At 48.4% G+C, this 18,102-nt stretch overlaps 1 protein-coding gene across 3 annotated transcripts in view; it reads left to right on the top strand.

The window, feature by feature from the left end:
• Positions 1–18,102, top strand: part of ZNF423 (zinc finger protein 423) — a 343,000-nt gene that overhangs the window by 237,937 nt on the left and 86,961 nt on the right. The window lies entirely within an intron of this gene.

Raw genomic sequence — 18,102 nt, 5'->3', positions numbered from 1 at the left:
GAGCTAAAAGGAAACAGATGGAATAAGATACTTTTATTTAACCCAGTATATCCAAAATATTATGATTGTACTGTAAAATCAACTTAAAAAGTTGTTAATGAGAGTTTTTTACACTCGCTTTTTCATGCTAAGCTTTCAAAATCAGGTGTACATTTTGTGCTGGGAATGAGCCACATTCCGAGTTCTCCAGCAGGCACATGTGGCCAGTGCAGGTCTAGGGGTATTCCTGATGGGATGTGCATGTGACATGTGGGCTGTGGGCCTGTGAGGGAGCACGGGTCCCCTTGCTAGGAGGGGCTGGCTCTTGGGGAATCGCTGGCAAAGACCTTCTCTCTTGGGAGTTTGCAGACCTGCATTCCCCACCCCGGCCATCTCGCCAGCCACTCCTGTTCCTCCCGGCAGCTCCCAGGGCGGCCCTCAGAGAGGCCTCTCCTAGCCCAGGAGGAGCTCTGAGCTGGTCAGAGGGAGCTTGAGGCCCAAGCAAGGCCACCAGGGGAGAGGGAAACCACGTGGCCAAGGCTGCTGCCTTCACTCAGCCCTGGGGAACTGAAAGCCGGGCAGTGCCTCTTGGCATGGGCCCCCTCTGCCCCTTCCCGGGGGGTGCACAGAGCTCAGTGCCCAACGTCCCCCCTGCCTTTATCCGAGGCTGTCTTCCCGGGCTGATGCTGTGAAAGTGTCTCCATCTCTCCTCCTGCAGCCACGGGGAGATAAAAGCCAGGGCTGTGGGGATGGTAAAGAGGGAGCCAAATTATATTTATAATATTAAAGTGAGTGCATTTGTGCTTGCTGTTCTCCAGGGTTTTTCATAAGTAGAAAAACACAAATTAGCATTTTCCATTTCCATATATTGACTAGAAAAATCGCCTGCTCTCAATTAAGACCTATAGCTTTTGGGATGTATGCAACAATTTTATAAAATATTTACAGCAAGATTTGCATTTTACATGGTGTTACAGTTTTTCTTGTGTTTAGGAGAAAGAGCTGAGGCCGACGAGAGGAAATCCATTCTCTGGAATCGAGGGGAAAGAAACCTGCAGGCTGTTTTTCTTGCCTTCGCTGTGTTTCTGACGTTGTCTCTGGTAATTACCTAAGGCTGATCCACCCATGAGCTATTTGTGAGTCTGTTCTCAAAGCCCTCACTCCTTTGACAAATCTATTACTTTTCCTTTAAAACTTGCTGGAATGGAGCTGTTTGTGGCTTTGTACGAAGAGACGAAGAGACGGAGAAGGAGAAAATTTTTTTTTCCGAATGTAAAAGCATGCCGTAAAGAACATAGCTATTTCCTGGATAATTTGCAGTTGTATATTTTATGTTAATTTCACCGAAAATACTGCACCCCTGCCAGGTTTAGTAGCGGCTCACTGTGATATGAATAATTTCTAGTGAATCATTTTTTTTCTTCATTTAAGATTTGGCACCTTTTTAAGATTTTAATAATAGCAACAAGGAGGAAGATTTAGAACAAGTGAAACATTAGTGCCAAAGAAATTCATGTTGAGCGCTAATGTAAAATAGCAAGAATAATTACATGGAAAGCAGTTTCCACAGATGTTTTTCCTTGTAATGTAATAACTATTTACTAAACTGTTTATTTTAGGCCTTTGGTTTATAATAAAATATTTATACATTCTCTGCTGTAATAAAAAAAAATATTGACAAAATACTATAGAGGTTTAAAAAGACAATTGATGTGTTTATTTTCCAGGAAGCGAGCGGGGTATAAAAGTTTGGTGCTATTTTCAGTAGGTGTTTCAAGATTAGTGAAACTGAGTTCGGTGTTGGAGTTCCGGAGTTCCTTCCCTCATTTATTTGTTGAGAACTGACTAGTGCAGAAATTAAAATATTGTCAGCCTATTGTTGGCTAGGGATATTGGTAGATATTGTATTTTAAAAATAAAATGCTTAGCTGTGAATGGTACCGGTGGAGCGTTGAGTATCAGAGTTGCTACTGTCCCATCAGATAGGCTAAAGGGGTCTGAGGGCAGGGAGGGCGTGAAGACGCTCTGGAGTGCTTTAGCAGAATTCAGATGCAGGTGGGATTCAAGGCCACTGGGAGGTCAGGTTAGTCTTGTGGTTTATGAAGGTTTGACCTTGATTCTCACATTCTGTCTGCAGTCACTGAGGTGTGGGTTTGCCCCATGGGAACCTCCATCTGGAGCCTGGGTGGCAGGGAGCCTCCTTGTGTATAGTCCTTGTTTGGGAGAAAAACAAACAAAAGAGATGCAAGAGAAAGTCTCCACCTTCTCTCCCCACTGTCGCCCCCCAGCCTCACCCCTGCATCGCTCCCTGCCCTCCACCGGCCACTGTGACGGGAAGTGTCTCTGAAAATGGTCCAGATTGGGAGGGGGAGTTTAAGGACCTAAACAGGAAAGAGGTCATCAGGGAGTTCTGAAAGAGCCTGTCTGGGCCTTGCCTGCATGCATGGAACAGCTGATCACGGTCCAGTCTTGTAATAACTAGCCTGCTTTCAACCTCCTGGCTCTCCCAGACTTCTGCATTGACTGCCTTATCTGAGGGTGTGTCTCTGAGCCTGGCAGTTGGTTTCTGTATGTCTGACTTGCTGTTGAGGGTCTGTGTGTAGCTTGTATTTATCTGAGTCTGTACATTTACATGCCTGTGGGTTTCCTGCTGCATCTTCAGTGTATGAGTTTTGGTGTCTGTGTGTGTGTGTTTGGGGGGTCAGTGTATTTGCTGTCTGTGGGTTTGTTTCTGTGTTTTGGATTTGGGTATGTTTGTGGCCTTGTGTATTTGTTGATTCTGTGTATTTGCATCTGTGGGGACTTTTCTTTGTTTTTGTATGTGTCTGTCTGTGTATATGTCTATATTTATTTGTGTGTGTGTGTGTGTGTTCCTGAGTGAGTGAGAGGCAGCTCCCTCTGTGTACTTGCATGTTTCTAAGTTTGTGAGTTTATGTGTGTGAGAGAGAGAGAGAGAGAGACAGACAGACAAGCATCCCTCTGTTGAGGAACCAGTGCTTTCCTTGTGAGAGGCCTGGGGGCTTCCCAGCACTGAGATGGCTGGCTGGGCTAGTGCAGATGTGTGAACATTTCTTTGCATCAAACTTCCTGGTGGAAGGGGAGGAGAGAGGAGGCAAGGAAGAGGTTCCAAAGGGAAGGGAAGTGTGGAATTTTTAATAAAGAGAGAGACAACTGGACCCTGGTCTCAGAACACCCAGAGCAATCTGCCAGAGGAAGTCTTCTGGTTTTGGTTCTTAATCCAGAAAATATCTCTTTTTCATGCTGGGGGAGGCCAATACCAGGGCCTCTGCCTGAAGGCCCCCATCCCTCTGCTAAGGGCAGGCAGCTGGGAGAGGGGCTTTTTCAAGGGCTTACGTTGTGCTGCTAGTGACTTAGGTTGGGGGGTGGGGGGGGGGTGGGTTCCTCTTCTCCCAGCTTGGCCCATACCTAGTAATCTAGGACAACATTTTATACTGAAGGGGAGGCAGGGGCTGCCTCTGGGGGCCCCTCGGGTGCTGTGGGAGGCCCTCCTCGCCTGAGTCCAGTGATGAGATCACCACCCTTCCACTAGGGATGCTAGAGGGCATCACAGATAGAAATTGCTGCCTTCTGAGCCGCTGGCAGAGTTCTTGTTTGCCCCTCTTCTTGTGCTTTGCTAAATAATCATCCTTTCCTGGAGGAAGTGGCCTAGGCGGCATGCCGGCATGGGCTCCTTGGAGGTCCAAGGCCCCCTTGTGACCCAGGAGTGTGAGCTAGGGCTCCAATTTGGCTTTCCCACTTGCCACAGGGAGAAACCAGTGCAGAGGCAGGGCAGAGTCTGGGAGCCGACCTGCAGGAGGTGCTGCAAACCAGCCAGAAGTCTCTCCAGATGGGCCTTCTTGGAGGGAGGGCCCCGCAGAGATCCCAGCAGACTTGAGGACCAGCTTCCCAGGGGTGGGGGCTGCTCCCGCCAGAGCTTTTGTTCTGCTGTGTGCAGATGAGTCTGGGGTCAGAAGTGGATTGCTGGGGACAGTATCAGAGAGCCTGCAGCTGCCACCAGGGGTCCCCCGCTTCTTCTCACTCTCCAACTGCACCCTTCCCCTCGCCCCTCAATAAATCTTGATTAGCTATTTTAAGGATACTGGCTTGGGTTGTGGGGGGCAAATGATTAGTCGGCCTGGATGACCGACTTCTTCCCCCACAAACTATGTCTAGTCTTAAAACCTGGCTAACCTTCTATGTCTTCTCACCTGTGTTTTTAACATCAGTGGGAAATTGGGCTTATGTACTGGGGAATAGAGGAGTTGAGATCAGCCTGTTAGATAATGATCTGAAATCAGCAAGGAGGGGAAGGGCTAACTCCGTGATGGGTGGGCCCTGGTTGAGGAGGGGCGTCTGTGTGACCTTTGCCGAATGGATCTTAACGTCTCACCTGCTTTGCCTTTTGTTGAACTACCTTCCGGTTGCACGTGGCGGCTCCTGCAGTGTGGGTGACCAGGAGAAGCTTGGCAGTGAGGAACTGGCACATATTTACCTTTTGGTTCACAAGGCTCCCGGGCCGGGCCAGGGAAAAACAATTCACTCCACAGGTGACTTCTGCAGCAGAATTCTGTGTGTCCATTTCTAGGGGAGCCTCCATCCAGAAAGCTCTGGCAGAACAGGCCCCAAACTGCTTTTGAGTCTTTTCTTTGTTAAGCAAAGAAGGATGTTGTGGTGGTTGTTATTATTTATTTTGCTAATTGGTGACGTTCCTTATTATCTTGGGCAACTCATACCTCTCTTTTTTTAAGTTGTTTTCTGTTTTTTCCCCCACCTTTTTTTTCCTTACAAGAAAAAAAAAAAAGCTGATAAATGGAAGAGAGATAGCAATCACCCTTATCCTCACCTCCGGAGGGAAAACTGCCGTTAACAATGTGGTGTTTACCTTTCCTGACTCTGTTCATACACATGTAAACACTGTTTTAAAAAACCTATTGAAGTTTGATATTTATACAGAGAAGTACACATAGCAATAAATATGTAATGACTTGTTACTGATGCATCACTTGCGCACAGGAAAGCTCGCATGCCATCAGCGTATAGATCGCTGCATTCTCCCAGACAGAACCCATCAGCACGGACCGTGCTGGACCCGTGACCCAGTGTCAGCTACACCCCACAAGACCACCTCCTGGCCCCTGTAGTCTCACTCTCCAGAATAACCATGATCCTGACTTCAGACAGCCAAGACCGCGGTGCCTGTTTTTGTTCCATTATACGAATGGAATCGCCACGTATATTTTTGTACACGTGTTTAGTTTTAAATGGATTTATCATGTCCATGCAGTTTTGTAACTGTTTCCTCCAATGAGATCCGGTGATAACACCCCATGTCAGCACACATATACCTTTACACCATCATTTTCGGTGGCCACTTGGTGTTCCCTTCTCAGAAGTGCCACAGTTTAATTTCCCCTTTGGAGCTTTACCTTTTCGCTATTATAAACAACTTCCTGTGAACATCCATGCTGGATGGGTGACTTTCACCTTCTCTGGGGACAGGGTGGCCAGAACAGCCGTGGAGCGAGGGGCCCTCGCTGGGGCCCGGCTGGAGGAGCCCAGGTTGTCGAGTGGAGGATGCTGGCATCGCTTCAGTTTGCCAGCTGGACCTCATCAAGTGCGGGTGTTAATTACTGGGAGGCCCCTGGTTCTGTGAGCAGGCGGGGGACGCTGGGGCTAACTCGCGAAACAGGGTCACCTTGAAACAGACGCTTCCAGGGGAAGCACAACCAAGGAGAAGACCGTGGGGAAGCGCAGGACCAGGCCCCGGCTTCCCAGCAGTCTCCTCTAAGTCACCCCCGTGCCCGGAGCCTCTGTGTGGACGTGCATAGGGTCCCTCTGGCGCTGAATAACAGCATGTGCGTCTTTGTCCCCGACTTCAATGAGGGTGATGGGGGAGCGAGAATACCCAGGTCTGTGGCTTACCCCCTTCCTGCAGACCCTTGGACTCTGAGGCAGCGGCTCTCCCTGTGTGTTCTAAGAACCCGGCCTGAGTGAGCATGGTGGCTTGGGGATGGAGCCGGGGTTGAGGAGGGGCCACTGCCCGGCTGTGCCAGTCGGAAGTCCAGGAGGCGCCAGCCCGGGGCCCTGGCCAGGTGGACGCAGAGCTGCAGGCGCGGCTTGGCCAGGTTGGAGCAGAATTAGGTTATTGTATTTCCTCTGTAATTCTTCATCAGGGCTGCCGCCCGGATCTGTTGCGGGAAAATCAATGCTTTCTGACTCCATAATTTCCCAGGTTGCCTTACTCCAAGTACATTGTGCACGGAAAGGTGACATCTCTGGTCACGTCTGTGTGGACCAAATAGGGGTGTGTGTGTGTACATATACATGTGTACACACACACACACACATTTCCTCTCCTCCCTTCCCCCCATCCCTGCCCCATCTCCACCTCCCAGCACAGGATTCACTGGAATTTCACAACCTTTGCAAGCTTTTGTGAAAACACTCATTTGTGTTTGCGCCAGGCCGCTAATGGCGGACGCCAAGGTCTGCGGAGCTTACCTCTGTTCAGCTCTCGTTATGGCGAGGAATGTGCCGTTAATAATGCATCTATGGAACTCAGCTGTGTGGGAGCCAAGTAATTATCCCACTGTAGCGTTCCCGGCTTCAGTGTCATCACAACTGGGGCTTCATTAAAAGTCCTACCAGAGACGGTGTTGTCTGCTGCAGCCTGTATGTATATTTTTTCATTTAAATTATCAGCCTTGCTATGGCTCAGAGGTAATTTGACTTTTTGAAACCGCTGAGCCCCTGTGAATTCCCCTCCCCTTCTCCCTCTCGCTGCTCTACCAGCTGATCAGCCCCAGAAGAACAAAAGGTTTATCTGAAGCTATGAAGCATATATTCACCAGCTTCTGGCGTCTAGATAAAAAAAAAAATCAAAGTACTCCATTGAACATGTTAATACGGAGCAAAATGCACACAGCCAGACACTAAACCTTTGCAGGGATTTGGGCATTTGAAAAGTGATACCCAGATCAGGCCTTGCGCTGCGTTTCCTAGCCCAGAGAAGAGCAAGTAGCGGAGGAGGAAGAAAGAATGTTTATAAATGAATATTGGAGACAGCCAATGAACCGCGTCATAGTTTCCCCACCTTTCGTTTTAGCTCTTTGTCTGATTTTGGTTGTGTGGGCAGCCAGAAGCCTGGATAAGGGCACATCCCAGGGAGATGGGGTCCTCTCTCCCCTGGTGCTCTGGACTTTGAGCTGCTGAAAACTACCATGTCGAGCTGGAGGAGGTCCTGCAGTGACTCTGTGTAGAAATGCTGAGAATTGGGATGGTGGTCCTCTTTGTTTCTCCTGATTCTCTGTGACCTCGTCAGCTTTCAACAGGGGAGGGCTGGGGAGAGCCACAGAAAGCGACACCTTCTGAGCACATCGCACTCTGGGCAGCCCCTCCTTGGGGCCACCCAGGAGTCTGCATTTCCGCTCCTTCTGTTTTGGATGGAGGGCAGTCACCAGGTAAGACTGGCAGGAGCTATCAAGTTCCCTGAGTGAATCACTCATCACAGAGAGCAGATAGGCACTTGATTGGCAATGTCTGCCATGTGTAGTGAGGCGGCCTTTGCTCTGTTTGTTGGCCCTTCTTATCCATAGTTTACACATCCACAGATTCAACCAACTGTGGATCAAAAATATTGGGAAATAAAAATTCCAGAAAGTTTCAAAAAGCTAAACTTGAATTTGCCGTGCACTGCCACCTATTCACTTAGTATTTACAACTATTTATATAGCATGTGGGCTTCCTGGTGGCTCAGATGGTGAAGAATCTGCCTCAATTCTGGAGACCCAGGTTCGATCCCTAGGTCAGGAAGATTCCCCTGGAGAAGAGAATGGCAACCCACTCCAGTATTCTGGCCTGGGAAATCCAATAGACAGAGGAGCCTGGCAGGCTACAGACCATGAGGTTGCAAAGAGTCAGACACGACTGAGTGACTAACACATACACATACACATATAGCATTTACATGGTATTAGGTGTTTTACACAATCTAAAGATTTAAAATAAAAGGGAGGATGTATATAGGTTATATGCAAACACTGTGCTATATCTTATAAGGGGCTTGAGCATCCTCTGATTTTGGTGTCTGCAGGGGTTCTGGGACAATTCCTTGGTGAATACTGAGGGATGGCTATCTATCTGATACTTGTGTATCAACTGTACTTAGTGAACTCCTGTACTCCTGGAGATCAAGGAAGATATTGGAAAGGTGTAGGAAGCTTCTGGCATCCTTGGGAGGCAGGCAGAGCTACAGAAAACATCTCATGTTATAATCAGTTTATGAGCAAATGCTGGAGTATGCTTTTTCATCAGGAAAAAGGATACGGAGAATGGAGCGATCTGAAAAGACAGTGAGAAGGATGGAGCATATTTGGGGACTGTTGAGACTAGCTTGGGTGGAGTTGAACATACCTATGAAACCATGGGAAAGGTGTATCCCAGTGTGCACAGATATAGGAAACGGGAGAAGAACCCCATTTTTCCTTTGTGTGGCCCTATGGGACCCTAAGGGAGTTCTGTCTTTTTGTGGTTAGGCTTAGCTCCTATGTGGGCAAGGTTGGAGCTGGTTACCACCCATCTGGGTAGAGGCCAGGTGTGCTCAGGGTAGGAAGGTGTTCATTATGCAGGATTCCTGTGGCCTTCTGGTAACTGACTTCTTTCGTTTGGAGAATCAACACCAGACACAGACTCTTCAGGTAGCACCCCTGCCATAGGGAAGATCTGTGGGATCTCAGACTCTGACCCAGGCTTGGAATCTATTTCTTCTCCAGTCTTTACCTGCCAGTTCTCTGCCAGGCTTTGCACTCAGTGCTAGAGACCCTGATCCAAGGCAATCAGAGCTCTGCCATTTCCCCACCCTGCCCCACTTAAGGGACTTTCCAATCCGGTGGGAGAAGTAGATGTGGAAAGTCCTAAATAGTATGAATGGATTGGGAAATTATGTGTAAGTAGAGTAGATATATGAGGATAGGGAGTGGTCAGTGAAAGTTGGAAATGGGGCATTTGAGCTGGGCCTCTGAAGGATGAGTAGGAGTTTGCTAGAGGGAATAGAGAAAGATGATTCTAGGTGGTGGGTGCAAACAAAGCTTGGAGGCATTAAAGAAAGCATGATGCTCCTTGAAACTCTTTTTCCAGGGTCACCAGTGACTCCTGACTGTGGAAGCTGATGACTTTTGTAGTCCTATCAGGCCACCGGACCCTGTTGAATACTCCTTGAGCTTTGTCCTCATGCATATCTGACCCTCAAATCTATGGTCTCCAGCCCTAGATTCCTTCTCTTTTGTGTTTGACACTCACAGCTGGCTACTTGCTGACCATCCAGCTCAACATGCTTGAGAGTGCCCTTCCCTCTCCCGTGCCCCAGCTTCAGTCTCTCATCTCAGTCCTCAGCCTCAGCAGCAGCTCCTTCATCCCTTCGACCCCTACCCACTCAGTTGTTGGACCCCTATTGCTTCTAAGTTGGCCAGCTGAGCTCCAGCTCTGGTCCAGCCCTGCCGCTCTGTTTGCCAAGGAGGCTGCATCCTGGATGGCTTGCACATTTGCCAGACCCGAGGCCAGTGGCACTCCATTCTTTGATTTTGTTTGTCTAAAGCCAAGGACCATTTCCGGGGCCTATCTGTCATGATCAGGATCTGGGGAACCCTGTGGGGAGGGGGATTCAAACTTAAAGGAACACTGGAGGCTGAAGGTGGTCTCTTGAGTTGTACACATGCTTGAACTTAGCAGCTCAGGTCAGAAGCCTCTATCCATTTCTGGGAAAGTGGGTCTTTGCCTTCTTTGGGGACAGTGATTTTGTGCTGTGTGAACCATCTTTTGGAATCATGTTGGTGTTTAAGCCTCTACAAGGGCCGTCTGTCCCCATCAAAGCCAAAGATGCTGTGCCTGGTGATGCTACACCCACCAGGAACGAGGTCACCCCTCCTCCCGGGCAGCTGGGGCTGGGGTTTCAGAAGACAAAGTGCCTCACCGCTGTTCTCTCCAGCAAGGGCTCAGGGCGAGCAGGAGAAAAATCAGCCATGCACATTTCAGCATCCGGGGACCAGCTCAGAGGCCCCGGGTCCTGATTCTCCCTGGTCTGGAGCTGGAAAGAAAGAGGCAGAAGAAGTGTTTGAATACTGTGCTGTGAAGGGAACAGTCCTGCAGCGAGGCAGTTGTGATATTAGAGCAGGCGTACTAAGAGATCCCCTGGCTCTGAGCTGTGATCCACACACCACATTCGCAGACAGCTGGTCGCCCAGCGTGGGCTGCGCCTGCCGCTCCGAGCTGGCACACTGGCGGGGACCAGGTAATGCTCTAATTTCCCTCGTGCAGATGCGGCCAGGAATATCTTAATTTATTGGTGTGCTGGCATGCAAGAGGGAATGCTGCCGGTGCAGCCTTGCATAACTATTAGCAAAAAATGGAGCTGAATAGGGGCTTGACTTTTCCTAAAGTGGGTTTGAAATAATCATCGCCTTTTGTTGTGTTTGGAAGGGCTTGAACAATTCTTAATTATTTAATTATAGATATGCAAGTAATACACTGGGAATGGCCCTGCCATTCCAGGGATACTGAGCAGAGGAAAATGTTTAGTTACCGGAGGGGGAAAAAAAAGGTGGTAATTAAATGGAAGTGTGGTTTGTATTATGCCACGCTACTCCGTCGGTGACGTGGGCCTCACTGTGGAAATTCTGACGTAATAATTGTGACAGAAACAGCAATCGCCACCTTCTTCTGGGCGAGGCCTGCAGAGTCAGCAAAGCTCTTTCTTCTCGATTTGCTCGTGTTGTGCCAGGTTAGGGTTCTGAGAGACGGGTGCTCTTCTTCCCATTTTACAGATGAGGAAATGGAGTCTCAGGGATTTGCCCAAGGTCTTCCTTCATTCTGCGTTTGAAACCACAGCTTATGTGGCGTCTGGCCTTCCTGCCCTGTCGCAGGCTAAGCCTGGAGATTCACAGTGGCCCCGTGATGACTTTTCTCTCTCAGAGTGACTTAGACCAGCCTCAACAACTTGGGTGATTGTTTGCCTGAATTGTGTGTCTGACTCTACGGCAGCTTCTCTTGACGGACACCTTGTAATTATCCCATATAAGCACTCATTGTATTCATATCATTAATTTTGTTTGGGCTATTACATTTGATAGATACATTAAGCATTATATAGTTCTCTTTATACATGAAACTGAACTGCCTTTGAACAGTCAGCCAGCTAATTGCCGGTAATTTGTGTTGCTAACGAGAGGCAGAATAGTGGTATAACATTAGACTCAACAGTCAGTTAACAAATTTGCCGATTCAGATTGCGAAGCATGCCCTCCGTGGCAGAGGCAGGCTGCATCTCACACGTGAATAGACTTTTAAAAATGCCTACGACTAAAAGCCAACCACGGCGAAGTCTCCCCGCCCGCCCCCTCACCGACTGTGCAACACTGCCTGGCTGCTCAGGAGCGATGGGGTGACCGTGGGTGCCTGCGTCTGAAGGATGGGGGATTTCAGGGGAACCTGGGTGGGGATGGGAGGGGCGGTTTGACTGCTCCTTCAGGGGGCTTCCCAGGTGGCTCAGTGGTAAAAAATACACCTGCCGATGCAGGAGATGCAGGTTCAATCCTGAGTCGGGAAGATCCCCTGGAGAAGGGGATGGCAACCCACTGTAGTAGTATTGCCTGGGAAATCCCATGGACAGAGGAGTCTGGTGGGCACGGTCCATAGGGTCACAAAAAGTTGCCAGGACTGAGCGACTGAACGACGGAGGCTGAGAAGCTGAGCTCTTACCTCTATCTTGAGTGGCCTCCCATCCTACTGATGTCTGTGATCTGGGGGCACCCATGACTCTGTCCTTTTGACCACGATTAGATTATTTCTAGTTGCACTGGGTCCTCCACGTGGGCTTTGTTCGTCCTGCGGGGCTCCTCTTTCGTTGTTTAGTTATATTTACTTATTAGGCCGTGTCAGGTCTTTGCTGTTTGACGCAGGACCTCTTGTGGCGCACGGACTCCCTAGTCCTGGCCCACGGGCTTAGTTGCTCAGCGGCATGTGGGATCCTAGTCTCCCAACCAGGAATCAAACCGGGTTCCCTGCATTGCAAGGAGGATTCTTATCCACCAGACCACCAAGGAAGTCCCCTGAGGGGCTCTTGGTAGGGCGCTGGGTATGGTTATTCTCAAGTAGCTTCAGCCACAGTCAAAAGGTAATTTGGAGAAGAGGGTAGCGTGTGTGTCATCCTTCCCTGGAAATCCACTGCTGTTTCTGATGCCCACACACAGAAGCCTGGGGAAGGTACATCTCATGGGTGAAGTGATGGGAGTCGGGCAGACATGGATGAGAGAGGTGACCTCCTTCCTTCTGGAACGACAGAGACCTGAATGTGTGTGTCAGTTGCTCAATCACGTCTGACTCTGTGCAACCCCCTGGACTGTAGCCCACCAGGGTTCCTCTGTCCGTGGGATTCTCCAGGCAAGAATACTGGAGTGGGTTGCCATGCCCTTGTCCAGGGGAGCTTCCTGGCCCAGGGATCGAACGCAGGCCTCCCACTCCACTAAATTTGTATATTGAAGCTCCAACCCCAAGTGCTTCAGAGTGTGACTGTGTTTAGAGACAGCTTTTCAAGAGGTGAGCAAGTTAAAAGGAGGCTGTTTGGGCGGGCCCTGATTCTGGATGACTGCTGTCTGTATAAGAGGAAATTTGGACACACAGACACACCAGGGATATGTGCACACAGAGGGAAGGCCGTGTGAGGATGCAGAAAGATGGGGCCGTCAGTAAGCCGAGGAGAGGGGCCTCCGAGGAAACCAGCCCTGCTGGCACCTCGATCTTGGACGTCTAGCTTCCAAAGTGTGAGAAAATACATTTCTATTGTTTAGGCCACCCAGTCTGCAGTGTTTTGTTATGGCGACCTGAGCTGACTAATACGGATAATCCCAGCAGTTCCATTAGAATGGGTTGGGAAGGGTGTGGTATGGATTTGCTAGAAAAGTCCAAGAAAATCAAAGGTCAGCCGCTTCCATCAAGTTTGAAAAATATAGTTTTAGGACAGAGACAGGGATGCCCCAGGCTTATGCAATAGATAGCGCCACTCAGAGTTCATTCTGTGGTAGACGCCCAGGTCCTAGTATGTCAGATATTGACAGACCTGTGCCATACTACACCCACAACTAGTTACTAAGGGACGTGGGGGCTGCTAGGAGGAGGGGGCGTCTTCTTTGTAATTTGAAATAGGCTGCACAGAGGCCTCTTGCCACCCCCCGCCCCCGCCACTAGCCATCCACAGCCCCATTTCCAGGATTGTACTCCTGTGTTTTACTTTCCTGGGCACGTGGGTGTTGGTGCCTCCAATCCAGTATCTAAGAAAAGGATTGTCTAAGCTTGCAAGCCAATGCATCTGGTCATATGTGGTCATTCCAGCCTCCTTCTAGCCCTTGTCTCTGCTCTGAACAAGCCAGGTCTGGGATGGACTTAGCCCTCAGCACCCCGGGCTCTAAATTCCTCCGGCCCATTATTCTAGTCCATAATTTAAAAAAATTTCATTTTCCTTTAACGTACAAAGCAAAATAGCAGAAATCATTTGAATCCTCAACTCCTGGGCAAACTGTTGCTGTTCCCAGGGTTGCCTTCCTTGGCCTCTGATTACTGTTACTGATTGTTCCCTGGTGCTGTGTCGCACAATGCTAGCCACCTGGGTGTTCCTGGCCGTGGATTTGGTGCAGTCTCCAGCCTCAGCTACCTCACCCTCTGGACAGTTGCGTTAGAGTTGCATTAGGTGTCTCTGTATGTACATGTGTGTTTGTGTGTGTGTGAAATGCATATAGAGTATGTGAGCACTTTTGTAAGCAGTATATTTGTTAAGAGACTTCCCTGGTTGCTCAGACTATAAAGAATCTGCCAGCAGTGCAGGAGACCTGGGTTCGATCTATGGGTCGGGAAGATCCCCTGGAGGAGGGCATGGCAACCTATTCTAGTATTCCTGCCTGGAGAATCCCCATGGACAGAAGAACCTAGTGGGCTACAGTCCATGGGGTTACGGAGTCAGACACGACTGAGCAACTAAACACACACATACATATTCGTTAAGACCATTTTGTCATAAGGATAACATTGTTAGGTTTAATGTTTCTGTGTCTAAATGTTTTCAATAATTTTGGTTCACTGACATGCATACAAAACAGAAATGGTGCCATTGTACCTTTTTTCCCATTTAGGGTGTAATTCACTAATCACAATGTATTTTTCTAATATCAAGTGGCAACTTTATCTGGAGAACCTAAATGTCTGTGCCCTGACAGTTTTCCTGGCCCTATTGTTCTAGCTAGTCTTTCATCCAAGAGGGGCAACGTGCAGGAAATGAGGTTAGTCAAAATGTTCCAAAAGCTTGACTGTTTGTGACCATCAGGCAAGGCCCTTCGCTGTTGCCTGAGAGCATAGTTCAGGGATGGCCTCTAAGGTCACACTGTGGTTCTTCTTGGCTCATCTTTGCTTCTGTTTTCCAGCCAGCCAGGGGTAGAGAGTGGACGTCAGAGCTTAGTTTTGAGTAGGGCATTAAGAGAATCTTATCTTTAGAGCGTTTCCATTAGTGAATTAATGCTTGGAATGTTGGCAAGACATTTGCATTTAGATATAGACAGGGAGCGTGGTCCATTGCAAAGGTTGTGTGATAAGACTGTTAATAAGTGATGGTGCTTGGTCCAGTGAGTTAAATTTACGAATTCAAAATGGTACTATTGAATTCCCTGGCAGTCCAGTGGTTAAGAGTCTGCGCTTCTAATGCAGAGGACATGGGTTCAATCCTTGGCTGGGGAACTAAGATCCCACATACTTACTGTGAAATGCAGCCAAAAAACAAAATAAAATGGCACTGATAAGTCTTTTTCATTAACATAGATGGACCTTATTGTTATTTTTAATCAGAGAAGAAATCCCTGCTCATGGAAAAAAGACTCAGTGTAAAAGAATATATGTTGTCTCTTTGTGGCTCCTCCCCCAATTTCCACTCCCCAGAAATCACTCCCTCCCTCCACCCTCACTGATTTTTATGTGTTGTCCAGTTTTCTATGCATATGTACATGTATTATTCAAATAGGATCAACTATAATTGTTATTATGCATCTTTCCTATGTCACATTTAGCATTTTACTCTGGACTCATTTCCATATCAACTCATTTGGTTTCACTCCATAAGAAAGAAGAAAAGAGTATACATAGTGTTTTATCAGATTGCTGCATCATAATTTATTTAATCACATCTTTCTGGATGGAGGCAAAGCCTTGGCAAAGTATAACAGAAGCTTGGATGCCTTTGGGTGCTGGGGAGGGCTTCAGGGAGGAGGTGACATTTGATGGCCGGTTTTGAAGAGTGTGCTGGGGTTTGTGAGTTGAACTGCCTTTGTTCATGCCAGCAGTGTGGAGGGAGGTTACATAGGATGGGAAGAGGAATCAGGGGGACTCAGCGGATTCAGGAAGGAGCGAGAACAAGATCTCATGCCCCTTTCTTCCTGGAAGGACTGGCCTAGAGAGCGAGTCCTGCAGTTGGAGACAGGGCCAGAGCCTCTGTGTTTGAAGGCAAGTGTCAGGAAGGCTCAGGAGACGTGAGCATGGTGAGCTGCAGGGCTGTGGGCAGACAAGAGGATATGCAAGTGACTGGATATTTGAGCCAAGGAGCCCAGTATGGCAGCTGAAAAAGAGAGAGAAAAGGAAAAAACCCACTCCGCTTGCTGGGAACCCCAGTTATTGCTCTGGAAATGCAAGGCTCCAACGCCCGGTGACATGTCAACTCCTGAAGGAAACCCGGGTTGGCAGGCCCCATTTTTTAAGCAGGGAGCCTGACTGCCAGATTGCATTTGGATTGAGTGGCTGGCATTCCTCGAGCCTTGCTTAATAAGATTGAAAGAAAAGAAATGTTACTTTTCATCACACAAGACAACAAAGAGAAACGGGGAAACGAAAATATTATTTCGTTTGAACAAATTACAGGGCGACTCTCTGGGGCGCTTTCAGGGAGTTAGATGAGGAAAAGCACTTAAATATCATTCCATCAAACTAAATTTTTAACTACAATTTTTTTACAGATAAAATGTGTTGGGAGGATTCAAAGAAGATTAGAGCTCACCTAAGAAACAGTATTCAAATTTTACCAGCTAATGGAGGCCCGGCAAAAACTGTTAATACCTATAACTTCCCTCCAAGGGAAGAGATTTCAGTATTCTTATAAAAAAACACATTGAGCTGATTTCATTTCTGTGTCTCTGCAGACTTCGTTCGTGTAATTTCAGTAAGTGTTATAAATGTTATTTTAAGTATTATAATGATAATCCCTACTGACAATGGGGCTGCGCATCTTAGCCTCCATTCCTCAGGTAATGTTTACCTCGGATAGCACATAATTGTTTGCTTTTTTCACAGTAAAGTCTCTGCTCCCAACTGCTTAATCAGCCATGGAAAAGAGGAGACTTTAGAAATGTTTAATGTTCTCTGATTACATGGGAGTAATGGGTAAACCCACATCAGCAAGGCTGGAGGAACAGATAGCCTGTCTTCCCCCTAGGTTTTGTTTTGTTTTGTGTTTCGAGGCGGGGATGAAGATGTGTTTGTTTTTTGCCCATGGTTCTTAAGGGGGACTGTGGTGGGCTGTGGCAACTGTGAGACTCATTTATTGTTATAAATATCACGGCCGGGGTGTAGCTCTGCTCAGTTTATAAACTCCTGGGGCCCTTCCTCTGTGCGTGCGTGGGACTTGGCCAAGCCTCAGGCCCTCCTCCTGGCAGGTCCCTTGGACTCCTGTATTCCGGTCACAGTCCAAGCATCCATGCTTTCAGGATCCAGAGCATCCCGTAGGCTGAGTACCGTCTTCGCTGCCAGCTCGGTAGAAGCAATATTTTATTAGGCTTTATAAAAGTGAAACTTTTCTATCCTTGAATGCAGAACCTCAGGGGCTTTCTCAGGGCACAGTATAACATTTGCTTCTCTAGCTTCTTAAATATCTGAATCCAAATGTGATCAGGAATTAAGATGGAGCAGGGAACGTTGGTATTCATGGCAGGGTGGAAGAATGTTTGCTTCTACCTGTCTGGAATGGTTAGAGCCCTACCTTTCTTCATCTCTGGCTATATGGAAGTTCCTCTTTGAGCTGACTCACAGCCACGTATTCTCTGATTCCTTCAATCTACTGAGAGACTGCTTTGCTCCAAGCATTGTGCTGGGCTCTGGTGAGTGAAAAAATGTGTTCCCCCCATATTCATGAAGCTTACTGTCTGCATAGGGGTGCTTTTCAGGTGGCTCAGTGGTAAAGAATCTGCCTGCCAATCAGAAGATGCGGGTTTGATCCCTGGGTGGGGAAGATCTCCTGGAGAAAGAAATGGCAACCCACTCCAATATTCCTGCCTGGAGAATCCCATGGACAGAGGAGCCTGGCGGGCTACAGTCTAAAGGGTGGCAAAAGTCAGACACGACTTAGCAACGAAACAACAACTATCTGGATGAGAAAGCCAAGACAGAACAGACAAACAAGTCAGTTTGTATAATCACGATTGGAGAGATGGGCCGTTAGTGCAGGGAAGGAGAAGGCTGAGGAGGATGCCAGTCACGCTGGGGTTTAATGGATGAGAAGGGGCCAGTCCAGTGAAGAGGCTGGGGCAAGAACACAAGCCCTGAGGCTGGAGATGCTTCGACATCTTCCAGGCACTGAAGCTTGCCATGTGGGCTTGGAGCGTGGTGGGGGGTCAGGACTGTGGCTCTAACGAAGTGAGCGGCTGGACAGTGTGGGGCAAGAACAGGAACTTTATCCTCTGCAGTAAGGGACCCGCGCAGGGCTTGAAGTCACAGATGACATTTTCCCATTTGAACGTTGTGAAAAAAGATGGCTCTGGCTGCTGGATGGAGATGAGATCACCAGGGAGACAAGTGGACGCTCAGGGTCCGGTGGGTGGTCCCCGCTGTTGTCCTGGCTAGAGAAGATGGCCACGGCGGTAGCGAGGGCGCGGGATGAAGGGGCTGATTCAAGACACATTTTGAAAGGTAGCTGGATACACCCGCTGGTAAAGTGCATGCCTGGCAGGAGTTTGTGATGAGCGTGAATGGCTCTATGCCACTGAGTTCCTACAGTTGGTTAGCCTCTACCTGTGACCCCCGTGTCCTCCCATGGGGGGGCTTCTCTCG

This window comes from Ovis canadensis, chromosome 14, assembly GCF_042477335.2.
Source record: "Ovis canadensis isolate MfBH-ARS-UI-01 breed Bighorn chromosome 14, ARS-UI_OviCan_v2, whole genome shotgun sequence".
Classification (NCBI taxonomy): Eukaryota; Metazoa; Chordata; class Mammalia; order Artiodactyla; family Bovidae; genus Ovis; species Ovis canadensis.
Note: the sequence above shows the minus strand (reverse complement) of the source record. Positions and strands in the feature narration are given on the sequence as shown.